Below are 15,958 nucleotides of genomic sequence, written 5' to 3'. Positions count from 1 at the left end.
GGGCAGTGAACTTGCTCTCAGGAGGTGGGTTGACATTTTAAATATGTATTTAAATAAATATTCCAAAGATAAGTCTCATACGTTGTAAGTAAAAACACAAAATTGGATATCAAAATTAGTTCTACAGGGATAGAGATTACAAGTGTGAGGATAGGGATTGTGAAATTTACAAGTGCAGAAGCTTAAGAGTCCATATATCGTTTCATTGGTTTGGTATAACCTTCTGAGAATATGGATTTCACCTTTGGCTGTTTTTGGTTTGCAGATATGTGTTGGTTGTTGTCCTGTTGTTCCATCACACCTTCATCGTCAGAGTGTGTTCTTTCAAGTCCACTGTACACAATTGGAGTTTTGCACACTTCTCTTAATTGGGTTTGGTTCCTCCTCAACACTGCTCCGCTAGATGTTGTAACCTCGTAACACCTAGGCTTACTGTATACTTTGGACACCTCTGCGGGTAACCATGTTCTCATTGTGGGGTGTGTGACCCTGACCTTTTGTCCTACATGTAGTTGAGGTAGTTCCACCCCTGCATGTTGGTCATGCACCATCTTCATTCTCCCTTGTATTTTGAGCAGTGTCTCTTGCATCTCAGAGAATTTGGACAGATGATGGCTTGGCAGAATCGTTCGCACTTATCTGCAAACCCATATCCATAGCTCTGAGGTGTAACATGGCAACACGATAATCTTGTTTCGTTGCCCTACAGTTCAGGATAAGTGATTTAACTGTGCAAATCATTCACTCAGCAAGACCATTAACTATAGGGTAATGTGGTGAGGACGTCACATGGTTTACGCCCCATTTGACACACATATCCCTGAAAGGTCTGCCCATAGACTGGCCCATTGTTCGAAATAATTTCTTCCGATGCACTGAACAGACTGAATATGCCGCTCAATGCATCTGTGACAACCGCGCTTGAAGCGTCTTTTGCCTGTCAGACAATTCGAAATTTGGGGAAATAATCGGTGACCAAGATAAAGTCGGCTCCATTCACAGTAAATAGATCAGTGGCGACTTTGGACCAAGAGGCTGACAGAATCTCGTGAGGGTGTATAGGTTCTTTACCTTGTTGTGGCTGGTGGCTCTGGCATGCCTCGCACATCCTCACTAACCTATCAATATCACCATTGATCCCTCAGATGCTGTTGGCCTTATAGAAATGAACTCAGTATCTTGAGAGATGTCACGTTCCAAGGAAAACAAGTGATTGTGCCCAAAGCTCTCTGACAGGACATCTTGTCACAACTTCGCCAAGGCCATATGGGCATAGAGCAAACTTTTCGATGTCACCGTTGATCTCTGGCCAATAAACAGTGTCTCATGCCAGCCATCTCGTTCACTCTATGCCCATATGGTATTGGTGAAGTTGTGACACGATGTCCTGTCAGAGAGCTTTGGGCACAATCACTTGTTTTCCTTTGAAGGGGACACCTCTCGAGATACTGCATTCATCTCTATAAGGCCAAAAGCATCTGAGGCTTTCTGGCACCTCTTTTATTGTATCAGGCCATCCTTCTATGACGACTCTCCACAGTGCCTTCAGTTGTGGGTCATTGGCTGTTACTGATTGTAGTTGGCCACATTTGTGCTGACCAAAATGCAGTAAATTGATTTTGATCACATCTTCCACCTTGATGTCCATGCTGTCTACTTATAGATCCAGTGGGACGTCTTCATTCTTGTTCGGGGTTTGCAATCTGCTCAGCGTATCCGAGGTGATGATTTTGGTACCCGGTTTGTAGCAGATGTCGAAGTCGTACCCCTGTACTTTCACTATGACTCGCTGTAGTCGAGGTGGTGTGCTTGTGTCTATCAGGTAAGATATTTGTGGTTTCCATGCCGACTTGCCATAGCTGCATTGTATTGTTAGTGTGCCACTGCATGGGATGGGTGACCCATTGTATGCAGTTAACTTTGCAGTTGTCGGTTGTATTAATGTCCAACGACCCCGATACATATCCTTCAGGATTCGGATTGGTAGGATATTTGCACTAGCTCCCGTGTCAATCTTAGTCCTGAGTGTGTGCTTGCCAACTTTCTTTGGGCACATGATATTAACAGTAGCAAATACTTCCAGTTGTTTGACTTCACCAACACAATGTGTCAGGTTCACAATGTGAAACACTTGATCATCTTCTGGCTGAGAATCGCTCCACACGGTGTCCTGTCTCAGGTCTATTTCTCTGTGGACTTCGTGTATTGGCTTGCATTTACACAGGTCTCTTGCACTCTCCTTGCTGCTGCTGCCATATTCCTGTGCCTGTCTTCTGTTTGTTTGTGTCCTATTGTGACTTCTGACTACGTCTTTGGAGCCAGATTTCTTGCATAGGTGGACCCAGTATCTTTTTGCACCGCACGCCTTACACAGGTCTTGAAATGTAGGACAACATTGCGGTAAGTGAGACAAACCACACAGCTTGCTTGCTTTTCCAACCTAGTTATCATACCAATATTGTCGGTTGCACCTAGTGCTTGCAGATGCTGTTGTCCAGCTACAATGGCTTTGTATTTCCTGCCATCTTCTAGCAGCGCATCAATGCTGTGGCCTTTCTTTCTCCCCAAGAGCTCTTTTTGAAACGCTTCTAAAGGTGTTGAGACAATCACAAGCGCTATTATTCGCTCCGACAGCTCAGTTTCCAAAAGATTGCATTCGTTGCCCTTTCTACGGCATCTGCTGATAAATTGATCTATTGATTCCTGTAGCTGTTGCATGTAGACTATCAATTCCAGGCGATGAATTCTAAACTCACTCTTATCCAAAGCTGATCTTCTAGTACTTTTCATATCTTTGCGGGATCTTTCTGGTCCTCTTCAGATAAGCCAGAGCTATTGATTCTGTATACCCACTCATTTCCAACTGCTTTTGGTATTTTCACAGCCTGCTTCTCTGGTTCTACAACCACTTGGTCTGTGAAACATAACTGCATTGTTTGTTTAAAAAGTTTGAACTTGGATAAGATATAAATGGCCTTCCAGTTCATGCTGGGAAATTTGAAACCTATCTTTCTGCTGTTCTTTTGCTTTCTGCTCTGTATTTAACTATATTCAGTTCTTTTTTTGCTTGCAGCACTGTATTTGTTAGGACTTTTCTATTTGTGGTTTGAAACTGGTTTTACAACATGTTCTATTAACTCTGTGCTGTTTCCCCTAGAAGCAGTTCTCTTATTTCGATTAGCTGCTTTGATGGAGAGTAACAGGTGCTTGACAGTGTTCCCTGTTTCTTTTGCTTTCAGCACTTCAGCCTGTATGTTTACACAGATGTCCGATAGGCAGTTCAAGGGATTTCCCCTTTGGATTTTTGTGCTAGAGTTTATTTATCTTCTTCATGGTTGAGTGGTTTTATGATTTTTCAGCTTGACTGCTTCAATGGATACTCTGCAGCGATCGGATGTTTCACGCACTTTTTTTTGGATGCCTCCTGTAATGGTACCAAGAGAGGAATTGGGTTTTCCCCCTTTTTTTCCTCTCCCATGGAGGCTTTAAAAAAAATCAATTTTTTAAGTGCTTCAAAGCCTTTTTTTAAGCAGGGATTCCTCGACTGTCGGCACAATGACTCACCGGATCACAGGAATTTTTTTGCAGCCTTTCGTTCAGTGTTCTGTCTCTCACAGCTGGAGGCAAGTTTTTGCTTCTTTCCACTGTTTAGGGCAGCATTTCTTTCACTCTTTTCAGGTACCTGTTTTAAAGTTACTTCACTTGTTTGTTGTTTTGTCCGTGGTCTTCAAGGTTATAGCTGGTCTTTTCACCACTGCTGCCCCCATATCATGTGTTCTTTGTGTGGTGTTAAGCAACACAGTGAGGTACGTGGATTCCAGTGCCTTGAAAATCTGTAACAGGTTTATTAACAGCTAGACTAGTATATACAATACAGAGCAAACTATGTACAGAACCGTTGTCCAGGGTATTACAGTTGCAGAGTGATTATGGCTTCTAGTCACATGATTACATCCTGGTAATTAGTTCATTAGGATACTGAGTTCTTAAAGGGACATCACTCTTGAAGCGATCATATAACAGTAATATTTGAAAAGTTTGCAACTATAAGAAATTGAGGAACTGTTATTAAATTGACTAAAATGTGGCATCCTACAAGTGACAAAGGCACCACTTTATTTCTCTCCATATTACCTGGAGAACTCTCTGTTCCCAAGCAGTGTACCAGAAAATGGGATGGAGACCCATTACGTTGAGTCTACAACCCTTTATGCTGTTCCAGGATATCTGGGACTTCCCCCAGATAGGTGGAGCTGGGCCTGTACCAACAAGCTCAGGGCAACCACAGAACTGAGGCAAGGTGGAGCAATCATGGTCTTCCCTTTTCAGGTTACAATCAGAGCAACAGAAAGGGATCCAATTCCAGAGACAACCAAAGAGGTTGCCATTGGAGCTTCCGATGGTCTAAAACACCAGTGACAATCTTAGAGTTGCATGTAAAAACATAGAATTTTCCTTAGTGAGTTTTACAAAGCAACAGACCTAATTATAAACAGAAGTAATCACAGAATGGAATCCTCAAAACACTGCTAAAATTTCTGGAAACCCCTTGTAATAAAAAGTAATTTAACTTATTTAGGCATCATAAACCAGTGGCTCTGGAGATGTGCATTTGGGAGAGTCTCCAATTTTAAAAGAAAGTTCAGGCACATTTTGAAAATGCATTAGTCTACATGGAGCCCATTTCCTTGCTGCTAACTGTCACTGATTCTCCTCCCAGCCCCGACCTGCTAGCCTCGCCCAGAAGCACTCCAACGCCCAACAAAAATACTGCAAACCACCGCAATCTTCTCCCCTGATCTCCAAACACCTCCCCCCCGCCATCCACCCTAATCACACTTTGAGGCCCAGCCAACAATTCTCCAGACCCCCAACATCACATCTGGAGATTGGCTCACAAAACTATGTGGGCTCCTACCGCTGCTCCGTCTGCATGAGGTCTGAGGCCCAAACTCCTGGGCTCCTCGGACCTCCTCATTTGAGTACGGCCTGTTAGCACTCTGCGTGTGAGGCGCCCAAAAACAGACGCTGACGAATTTCTAGGCCTTTTTTTTGAGGGGGGGGCACCTTTATCCAATTAACTAAAATTGAAAAATGCCAAATTGTAATTCGGTCTCTCTGTCTATCTAATGTAATCGATCTATCTGTCTGTCCATTCCTATTCCTGTCCTTGTTTCATCTATTGCTGTCCCTTTTCTTGACCCAGTGCAGTCACCAGCTGAACCTGCCTCTTGAATGCATATGCTTACATGTTAAAATAGATTTAATCTAGCATGAAAAAAAAATCAATGCTTGGACTGTTGTAGCAGCATAAAATGTATCAAATTCAACAGCTAAATTTCAAGTAAAATGGTAATGTTTTCACAGAAGAGCTGGGAAAGAATGATGTTTGCAAAGGTATTATCCTGATATTGTACTTCCTGCCTCTGCCCATATTTGTAAGAAATCTACAACTGTGCCGTATTTGAGCCTCGACAAAGAAAATTAGTCCCTAGATAGCCCCAGGGAAGTCAAATCTTTTTCAGGGAAATTAATAACAGCTCACAAAAGGTCTAAGCAATTGTGATCTGATGAGGCAGTGGAAAAGTGCAAATGATATCAGATGCCAGTGGTAAAAATGAACAGTAAAGCAGGATAGACTGGTACCAAATGCTAATGGCAGAGGTCAGCTAATGTAAATGAATGTAACCCTTTGAGTACAATAGAATTGTCAATTGATATTGCAGGCAAATGTCACATAGCTAACATCCATCTATCTATCTATTGATCTTTCTTTTTAGCTCTGCTATGTTGTGAACAGATTAGAAAGATTATTAAAGAACAACATGGGTAGTTTGTGGACTGTGTGGAGTTGCTTTATGAATATTTTGTTGTAAATTCACTGTTCTCCATTTATTTCTCTTGTCATCCTTCATCTTTCACTGGCCTTCTCCACATATTAGACCTGCTCTGTAATCAGCTAAGAAAACCTGGAATTTATGGAGTGAATTGGGCACTAGCAGCGTTTGCCTCCACTTGACACAGCACCTCACTTCCATCTTGTGCTATGTCTGGCAGACCAGCTAAGGTCTCACAAAATACACCCAATGAAAGCAAGCACGTTTATGTGCCAAATCATGCCCCCCTCCCCACGACCCTCCACCCCAGTTAGAACATAAGAAAGAGGAACTGGAGTAGGCCATTTGGCCCTTCAAACCTGCTCCACCATTCACTAAGATTATGGCTGATCTTCTACCTCAACTCCACCTTCCCTCAGTATTCCCATATCCCTTAATTCCCTTAGTACCCAAAAATTATCAACCTCTGTCTTGAATATACTCAAAGACTGAGCATCCAAGGTCTCCAGGGTAGAGAATCCCAAAGATTCACAATTCTTTGAGTGAAGAAATTTCTCCTCATCTCAGTCCTAACTAGCCAGCCCCTTATTCTAAGACTGTGACCTTGTATTCTAGATTCCCCAACTGGAGAAACATTTTCTCAGCATCTACTCTGCCAAGCCCATGAATAATTGTATATGTTTAAATTAGATCACCTCTCATCTTCTAAACTCCAGGGAATATAGGCCTAGTCTATTCAATCTCTCCTCATAGGACAATCACCTCATTCCGGAAACCAATCTAGTGAACCTTTATTGCACTCCCTCTAGGGCAAGCTTGTTCTTCCTTAGGTAAGGAGACCAAAACTGCACAGGTGTGGCCTCACCAAAGCCGTGTATAACTGTAGTCAGACATCTTCACTAGATTCCTAGTGGCAGCCACCTATTTGCCTTTGGGACACCTCGCCAAAACAAAGGACTTCCTTCCATACCTTCTTTTAAACCTAAGTGTTTTTTTTTATTCCTTCTGTTTCTTTGTAACAGCTGTAAACAAAAATCCCTTTTTTCCCCGATAACCGGTTTTCTATGTATCTGTGTGTGCGTGAGGGCTAAGATAAAAATAAGGGGCTTTACTATTTCAATCCACATGTATGTTTACTTATTATTGGTTAAGACTTGGTTTATAACAAACAGATAATTTAGTTGCTTATTAAAGAAACCTGGTTGGTGTGCTTTATTCTGGGGGAAAAGTAGTGTATCTAATTGACGATTTCGGTAAGTGGGAAAATGTTAATATATGTTGTGACCTGTGGAGAAGTGGGACTGAATTAACAGTGCACTCCTCCCTCCTCGGTCGTAACAACAGTGAAATTAGAAAAGTTAGAGAGTTGCAGCAAATTGTGCTAACAAATGTAGAAATGGAATTATAGTGCCTCTGATATATAACTACAGACCCTTGTTCTAGCAGGTATGACTGGTACATAGAAAACCCAGAAAATACTGTTTTACTGCAGAGTGCAGAAGGTAATGGGATAGCAATTGAGCCTCATTGCACTCTGTATTGGCTTTTTTCAGGCATGCCTGCCACTTGCCTAAAACAGGCCTTTAGAGCCCTTACATGTGCAAAGGAGGCCTGCTCTGCCGAGGATTGATAAGCGGTCGCTGCAGCCTAAGATAAGTTTATATTAAAAATGATTTTTTTTTTTTAAGTATACATGGAGCCAGGAGGGGCAGGTGTGCTTCTGAATATGCAATATTTCAATTGGCTCTGCTCCCTGTTGCCCACTGATCCCACCCTTATCTTCGGGCCACTGCCCACAAGGCAACTGGACCAATATTAATTTCCTCAAATGGATGAGCTTCCGGTTGAAGCATGACAGCTGCCAGGACCTTGCCCAATTATTCACAAGACCTAAGGCCTAATTTCTGTATGGTTCCAGCACGTATTGCAGCCACATCCCCACCATCACAGCCAAAAAACTGAGTCCAAGTATGTTGTAACAACTGATATTCTTATGCCACAGGACCACTTGGTCCATGGAAAATTATATTGTGTTGGTGGCAAAGCATTTTGATCAACAATGCAAAAAGGGACTATCAGGAAACAGTGCAGAAACCTGCCTAGCTGGCTAGTTCATTGTCAAAACCACACCCCCATCACAGCAAGGCAGCCAGCAGGTCCAATTTGCCGAGGTTGGTTAAGAAAGCAAAGGGGGCTGCCAACAGCTGATCAGGGCAATGCCAAAGTGTATTGTGAAAAAAAGAGATAAGATTTTAAAAGAAATGCACATGAGGAAACTAAACATTTTTGATAAAGATCTTATTCGAAATTATATCATTAATGTGGCACTAAATGCAAGAGAACTTGTCCTGAAGAATAATCACTGCCTGGGGCACAGCCAACACACACTGACTCATGCTCTGAGCTACAAAACCTGCTGCCTATAAGGAAAAAAGGGAAAAGTTGCAAGATAAAAACTGTATAAGTATCACAAGCGGGATTTTGTGTCCGGCACGGACACGGTGGGCCGAGGGGCCTGTTTCTGTGCTGCATAACTGTGACTCTGTGAGTGAAAAATACAGGGGGGAAAACACTTCTCTTTAAAACTACAGTGCAAACCTCAAAATGGCAGAAGAATTAAGTCAGTAATGTGCAGTATAAACTTAAAGTCGTACATTGTATTTAACTTCTGAGTTATTCCCTTCTCAGTTTTGTGAGAAGTTGATTTCAATGCACGTTATGTGATATAACTCCTTGTGTCTTGCTGTTTCCGTTTGACACTAATTACTTAAGAGTGAGAGTCATAGAGTCATTATGACACAGAAGGTGGTAATTTGGCCCATTGGGTCCATGCCAGCTCTCTGTAGAACAAACGAGTCAGTCTCATTCCCCCACTCTATCCCCATAGCCCTGCAGGTTTATATCCCTCAAGTGCCAAATCATCGATCTTCTCCACTTCTACTTCCCTCATAGGCATTATGACTCGCTGTGTAAAAAAGTTCTTCTTCACATCCCCCCTGTATTTCTTGCTCAAAACCTTAAATCTGTGTCCTCTAGTCCTTGTACCATCAGCTAATGGGAACAGTTTTTCTTCGTCTACTTTATCTAAACCTTCCATAATCTTGTACACCTCTATCAAATCTCCCCTCAACCTTTCCCTCTCTAAGGAGAAAAACCCCAGCAGCAGATAATATGTAATAGCATGACAATATATCACAGCATTATTTAGACTCTGTGGCAAGAGTGCACTTTGGCAGTGCTTTTGTCAGAAGGAACCAGCAAAAACGTTAAATGCCTCTGAGCGTGGCAATAAACTCAACTATGAAGGGATTGAATTGTTTGTGCTAAGTAAAAGTTCTGCATTTTCATACCCCCGATGGGCACCAGATTTAGGAGAGGAGAGGAAGGGGAATATACATTATTTACATTTTTATTTAAAAGAAAATAGTACTCTCTGATTTATTGAGCAAGTGATTCCTATAAGGCTGTTTCTAGGGTTCAATTTCTTGACAACCTTTATTTGATTCTCTGGTAGTGCAGAAGTATGTTTGCACCTTTATTTAGCATGCGCAATATATGCTGCCTGTTAGGCTACAGAGGCTCCTGTCCCAGCCTGTAGGAATCATGATTGGATGTTAGCTTTCTGAGAACCCACATATTTTTTTAAATTCTGAAGTTGATCTTTGCATTTACTCCACAGTGCTCCGGAAAGTGGAGTTGTGATTCATTTCAGTAAGAAGGGTTAAGAACTCTGTTCTTCATGGGGAAAATCAGTCAAAACTGACGTAAAGCTCAGATATTTGGAAACATTCAGAGTGGTCTATCTTAAAGTTATGCAATGCAGGCAGATTTATTTGATTCATTCTACATATGTGTAATGCCAAGGTTTCTCTGCAGTTCATGTTATGAGTTTTCTTTGGTGGAAGGTGGGGGGTGGGGGGGAGGGGGGAAGAGGCACGGAAATGGGGGATGGGTGGAGAGAGGATTTACAACTGGTAGGCTAGGGTTTGAACGTAATCAAAGTCCATGATGAACTTGCAAGCTTATCCCCACATTTACACAATACTCTATGTTGATTTTGAACTTGACATTTAGATTTTAGCAACTAGGTTTTAGGTGATCTGGAACCTGCAAAGTCCAGCTTAATCTGAATGCTAAAACACAGTTATTTACCCATCAGATGTTGCAACAAGAGATGCACTGTTCAGATGCAAATCCATTCAGCTCTTGAAGCCTTGTGTCATAGGTTTCTAAAGCACATTGCTTCTAATTACTTGTAGGCAGTGAAGCCATTTGAGGAAAAACTAAAATGTCTTATTGCAGAGCAGGTGCAGAACTGAGCCTTCAGGAGCAGGCCAGGAGGTAATAGCATGGAGGTAGTCCGACAGAGCATATGATCTCAGTAGTAAGCAGTATTGAAAGTGGAGGGAGAGTAAAGCCCAGAGGCCAGCAGAGAATTGGACTTTGCTTCAGGAAAGAATGTTTTTTTTCTCCCAGGACCCATGCGGCAGAAAAGCTGCACTGGAGTAGAGTCCAGAAGCCCATTAGATAGCAGCAGGTGGATGAAGAGCACTGTAGGCTTGGACAAATTATCTCAAACTTCCAGAGGTTCAATAGCAGAGTCATAGCAGCTAAGGTATACAGTGCAGACCAGAAGAGCAGCACAGTCCTGATGTAGAGAAGTTCAGGAATCCAGGAAATCAAGCATCAGAGAATCCCGCTATCAAAAAGAGCTCAAACAAAAGCACAGAACAAATAGGGTCAGGCAAATGCTGCTTTGTATAGGCTACTTTAACTTATTGCTTGAATTAGTAAATGGAGCTAGGAACATTAGGAACAGGAACTATTAAGCACTGAAAAAGAGAAGGGGGAATGGCCGGGGTGGAAAGGGAAAGGTTGGTTGTTGGTGGCATATGTGTCAACTGTGACTCAGTTGTTAGTATTCTCACCTCTGACTCAGAAGGTTCTGGATTCAAGCCCCACTCCAGGACTTCAGCATACAAATCAAGGCTGACCCTCCAAAGTTGTACTGAGGGAATGGTCTTTCGGATGAGATGCTTAAATCAAGGTCCTGTCTGCTCTCTCAGGTAAATATAAAAAGGTCCAATGGCACTATTTCAAAGAAGAGCAAGGAAGTTCTCCCTGGTGTCCTGGCCAATATTTATCCCTTAATCAACATGACAAAAAACAGATCATCTGGTCACTATCACATTGCTGTTTGTGGGAGCTTGCTGTGTGCAAACTGACTGCTGTGTTTCCTACATTACAACAGTGACTACACTTCAAAAAGTACTTCATTAGCTGTAAACTGATTTGGAATGTCCTGTGGTCATGAAAGGGGCTATCTATATAAATGTAAGTGTTTCTTTCATGATCATGGATTGAATTGCAAAGGGGATGAACTCAGTAGGGAACTGTCAGTCTGGAAGCACACTTGAATAAAGAAAAAAATAAACAAAAGGAGCAATAATGTACAGATTCACTTTGTAATGAATGTTTATCCAAGCTAATAATTACCACCCCGTCCCCAAAATCTCTTAAGCTTCCCCTTCCCTGATGGAGGTGGTGATTTACATTGGGATATAATTTTCCAATCTACATCTGCTGTACAATTACTTGGTCCTTTCATCGAGTGTAAGTCAGAACAGCGAGTATAGATGCTTGGCTGTGGAAGTCATTATACGTGATTCCAATATAGGTCAATGGATAAGGAACACAATGAGGCCCACTGTATCACATGCCTCCCCGATAGCCATTCTGGTTAAGATCTGTTAACTAATCACAAGCTAGAGATTGAACCTGTGCTTTTCCTGGTCAGCAGTGCTCAGTGTTACACCATGACCTGGAGCCATTTTCACCAAGACATGCCAATTACATTCCAGATAGCTGACAAAAACATGCTGGAAATTCATTCTAACATCTCCATTAATGTTTTCCTGCAAACAACAATGACTACATTTAAAAGTAATTAATTGGTTGTGAAATGCTTTGGAACATCTTGAAAATGTGATATAAAAGCAAATTCTTCCTTTTCTTGTTCAGCTACTCAAAGCAACACATCACGGCATTGAAAAGAATGGCTATTTTGCAGGGCTGTGTAACAACACAATACATAGTGCATCACTATGGGTACCAAACTGCCCAAAATAGAAGTTGGATAACTATTTTTTAATAGGTTATTAATTATATCAGTGTAGTGCTAAAGGCATCCTCTGATGAAGAAAAAAATTATACAAAGGTAAAAAGAAATCATCTTCAACGATGTCTCACCAGCAATAAGAGTCATAGAGAGATACAGCACTGAAACAGGCCCTTCGGCCCACCAAGTCTGTGCTGACCAACCACCCATTTATACTAATCCTACATTAATCCCATATTCCCTACCACATCCCCACAATTCTCCTCCCCACACTAGGGGCAATTTACAATGGCCAATTTACCTATCAACCTGCAAGTCTTTGGCTGTGGGAGGAAACCGGAGCACCCAGCAGAAACCCACGCAGTCACAGGGAGAAGTTGCAAACTCCGCACAGGCAATACCCAGAACTGAACCCAGGTCGCTGGAGCTGTGAGGCTGCAGTGCTAACCACTGCGCCACTCTGTTGCTGCAGTATTGAAGCTTCCATTTGTAGAGGGTAACTGTTTAAACTCTTCAAATTTAACACTGGTATAACAACCACTGTGGACTGCTGCCAGCACTGAATACAGAAGTTGTCCTGTTCTATTTGCAGTCATCAGTCTACATTTTCTATCAGGGAAAAACTAATGACAGTCTAGCTTTACAATCAGTCCTTTTTCCAAAGGGCAAAACATTGATAGAATGCAGTTTCTCTGGGTTCTTGCTTTAATAAGGTAGAAGAATTTTTCAAACTTGCTGCAGGACATACTTTTACCACTAGATGTGGCTAGTTTGCTTAATAAATAACATGCCATCGAGCTAACAGTAAGAAAGACCTGCATTTATATAGCACCTTTCACAAACACAGAACATCCCAAAGCAATTTACAGCCAATTTCGTACTTTTGAAGTGTAGTCACTTGCAATGTCGGAAACACAGTTGCTAATTTGTGCACAGGAAGTTCCCACAAATAACAATGCAAGAATGTCCAGATAATCTAGGTGGAGATTGAGGGGTAAGTATTGACCAGGACACCAGAGAGAACAGCCCTGCTATTCTTTGAAATAGTTCCATGAGATTTTTTACATCCACCTGTGAGGGCAGTTCAACCGAAAGACAATATTTCTGACAGTGCAGCACTCCCTCAGTACTGCATGGAGTGTCAGCCGAGATTTTGTGCTGTAGTAGGACTTCAGCCCACAACCTTCTAACTCAGAGGTGAGAGTGCTACCACTGAGCCACAGCTGACACCTCTTATTGGTAAGCAAGGCTACTAACACTTTTTTTTTTATTAAATAGTTGTATGAATAGCATACTGATAGTTAAACACTAAATTTGTTTACCTAATGCAGATTGATTAGAATAGTCACAGACTTAATTTATACCCACAAAGACCCTACTGACACAATGATTTGATTAACAAGGTATTGTGCTGCAATGACTGACCACAGAGTGTAATTTTGATCTAAAAACATGCCGCAAGTAGGATTGATCTTAACCATAGTATTCAGCTAACGATGAATGGAAGACTTTTGACTTAAGCAGGATTTTATCTGGAGAATATGTCAAATGAAATGCCCTGAATTATCAGGCATCAACAACATCACTTGGAATCTTTTATTGTTCTCGTTTACAATGTCTGGAAGAGCCAATGTCATCAGCTCCTCAGAATGTGCTTGTAGTGCAGTAACAGCTGCTACTGACTCCATTGTGTGTACAACACCGTGTGGCAGGTCTACAGTCCAGGTGACAAAACGAAGAAGTGCTCTGAGCCATTCTCTTTAGATTATCTTGGTATTTTCTCTTTAGATTATCTTGGTATTCTCATATGCTACTTTCAGTTTTGCATAAACCAGTGATTAAAAATTGCTGTCAGTTAGGAGTGAAAGCATCTTAACCGATACAGTTTTAGCACCAGACCAGTTTCCAAACTTGCACATTGAAAAATACAAAAAGGCTCTTTTTCTGAATAAAACGTCTATTTCAAGATAAAAATGAATGATTTCATTTCCTTTTTTAAAGGTTTTAATGAATAATGATAACCTGCAGCTGGTTGTTTTACTGTACTTCGGTTCCATGAGCCAATCGCAAGAGGGAAACTAGGTTGTGTTATTACTTTGCCTTGTTTACCAGTTAAAATAGAATGGAAGCAACATTATTCACATTCTCCTTCAATTGTTTGCCACCCCTCAGGTCATTGCTTACTGAAATGGTTGCATGACATAGGTAGCCACAGGCCAAGTCCTGTGAAAACAGTAAAATGAATAACCTATATTCTACAATAAGACTCATGGTGATTGACAATATCTGTAATCCAGGCTTCTTGTTCACTTTATTCACAACAAAATAACAGGAAGTTTGAATGCTTCTCACAGGTCAAAGGTAAAGGAATGTTACAGGCATCATGAATAGAACCAGACACCTGCCTCTCTTCATAGCATAATTAATCTTCCTTATCTTTGAACCATAGAGGCCATTGTAACTTTGTATTACATTGTTGGGAAATGAGCAATATTAATTTATGTCATGTACAGGATTAGTCTATGAGGAAGTCTATAACAGTATTGTAAGAAAAAAACAAAATGTAATATCATACAATATAACAGTACTCTTCACTTCTCGCCATACCTCCTTCCTCTAAATAGAACTTCACCCATATGTAGGCACTAACAACTAACAAAAAAAAACACACACAAATATCTTTATACTCACCATATTCCCAACTGCTTATTTCTGCACCTTGGAAGCAGAAATATTGTTTGTGGATTGTGCAACAAGCAATAAAACTTTAAAAGCATTGTTTCATTCAATCAGTGACTTACCTGGCCAAAAGGTGACCGACCAGTCACATACTTTCACCAGGCCTTGCAGTTTACTGATTAATTGCACTTTGCAAACGGTCCAGGAAAACTCTCACTACATTTGTCCGGCCAGGGGCCACATGTGTACCTATATCCTTCCCTAAGCAGTCTGCGGGCAACAGCAGGACTACAGAAGTCAGGAAGGTTTTCAGAACTATTTAAAAATTGAAACATGCTTCCCTGGCCAGATGCAAAGCTAATGCATCGCTAACTCACAGCAATTATAAAGGAGGAGCCCTAGAATGAACAAGAGCAGACTCATTTCTGGATAATTCAGCTCTATCCAGACTGTAGAACCCCCCCCCCGCCGCCCTTATCTTGTTGCTTCAGCTTACACATGCTGACTGTGCAAGACAATTGAATCACTTCCTGTGATGACATACATATTACCATAAACATATATTTAAATAATTATTTTAACATACTAACAAATACACTATCACAACATCCCCGTCCCTTAAATGGCAGCCCTGTATAGCAGAACATTAAGATGTATATGAAAAAGCAACCCTAGTGAGATAAGAAATTTGACAACTATAAATCTATTTGCATAAAACATTCAACAGTAACAAGAACATTTGCAACACTCCTCTTCAAGGTGTTGTCTATGTTTGGAACTGTACTGGTCATCAGCTGACTCGACAAGACCTTGTGACAACGACCTGTGGGCTTAGGGACAAATATATCCCTCTATTTTGATTTAGTTTGGACAAGACAACCAATCTGGTGAGACAGAGATTACAGCCAAAGTATAGCCAATCATTCAGAATTTATTAATTTATAATTAACAAATAGGCAAAGAGCAACAACTGTCTATGGGTCCTTGCTTTCCCCAAACGGTCGGACTCTAGGCGATGTTCTCCCTTCGTGTCTCTCCTGCAAGTGGAACTAGAATATCTTTAGGCAGGCTTCAGGAATATTTATACAGGTTCAAGTGTGTATTTCCAGCAGACTCTGACTTCATACATTCTTTTTCTTTTGAGGTCTCAGACTCATCAGATGGCATTCATCGTATTTGGTAAAAGCAATTAACTTTGACCCTCACCATTCACGTCATAATTGATACAATCAATAGCCCATTCATGGTTATGTTGGTACACCAGCACACATAATCATGGCCATCTCCTGGATTACCCTGGGTGAGGTTAGCATGCAGACACCTT

The 15,958-nt window shown here is 41.3% G+C and overlaps 1 long non-coding RNA gene across 1 annotated transcript in view; it reads right to left on the bottom strand.

Annotated features, from left to right (window-relative positions):
• Positions 1-15,067, bottom strand: part of LOC137376398 (uncharacterized) — a 40,680-nt gene extending 25,613 nt beyond the window's left edge. The window contains exon 1 of the long non-coding RNA XR_010976208.1: positions 14,757-15,067. This is a non-coding gene — a long non-coding RNA (uncharacterized lncRNA). The remainder of the gene's footprint in view (positions 1-14,756) is intronic.
• Positions 15,068-15,958: the final 891 nt, after the last annotated feature.

Source organism: Heterodontus francisci, chromosome 13 (genome assembly GCF_036365525.1).
Source record: "Heterodontus francisci isolate sHetFra1 chromosome 13, sHetFra1.hap1, whole genome shotgun sequence".
NCBI lineage: Eukaryota > Metazoa > Chordata > Chondrichthyes > Heterodontiformes > Heterodontidae > Heterodontus > Heterodontus francisci.
This window is presented reverse-complemented; position numbering and strand designations above follow the sequence as displayed.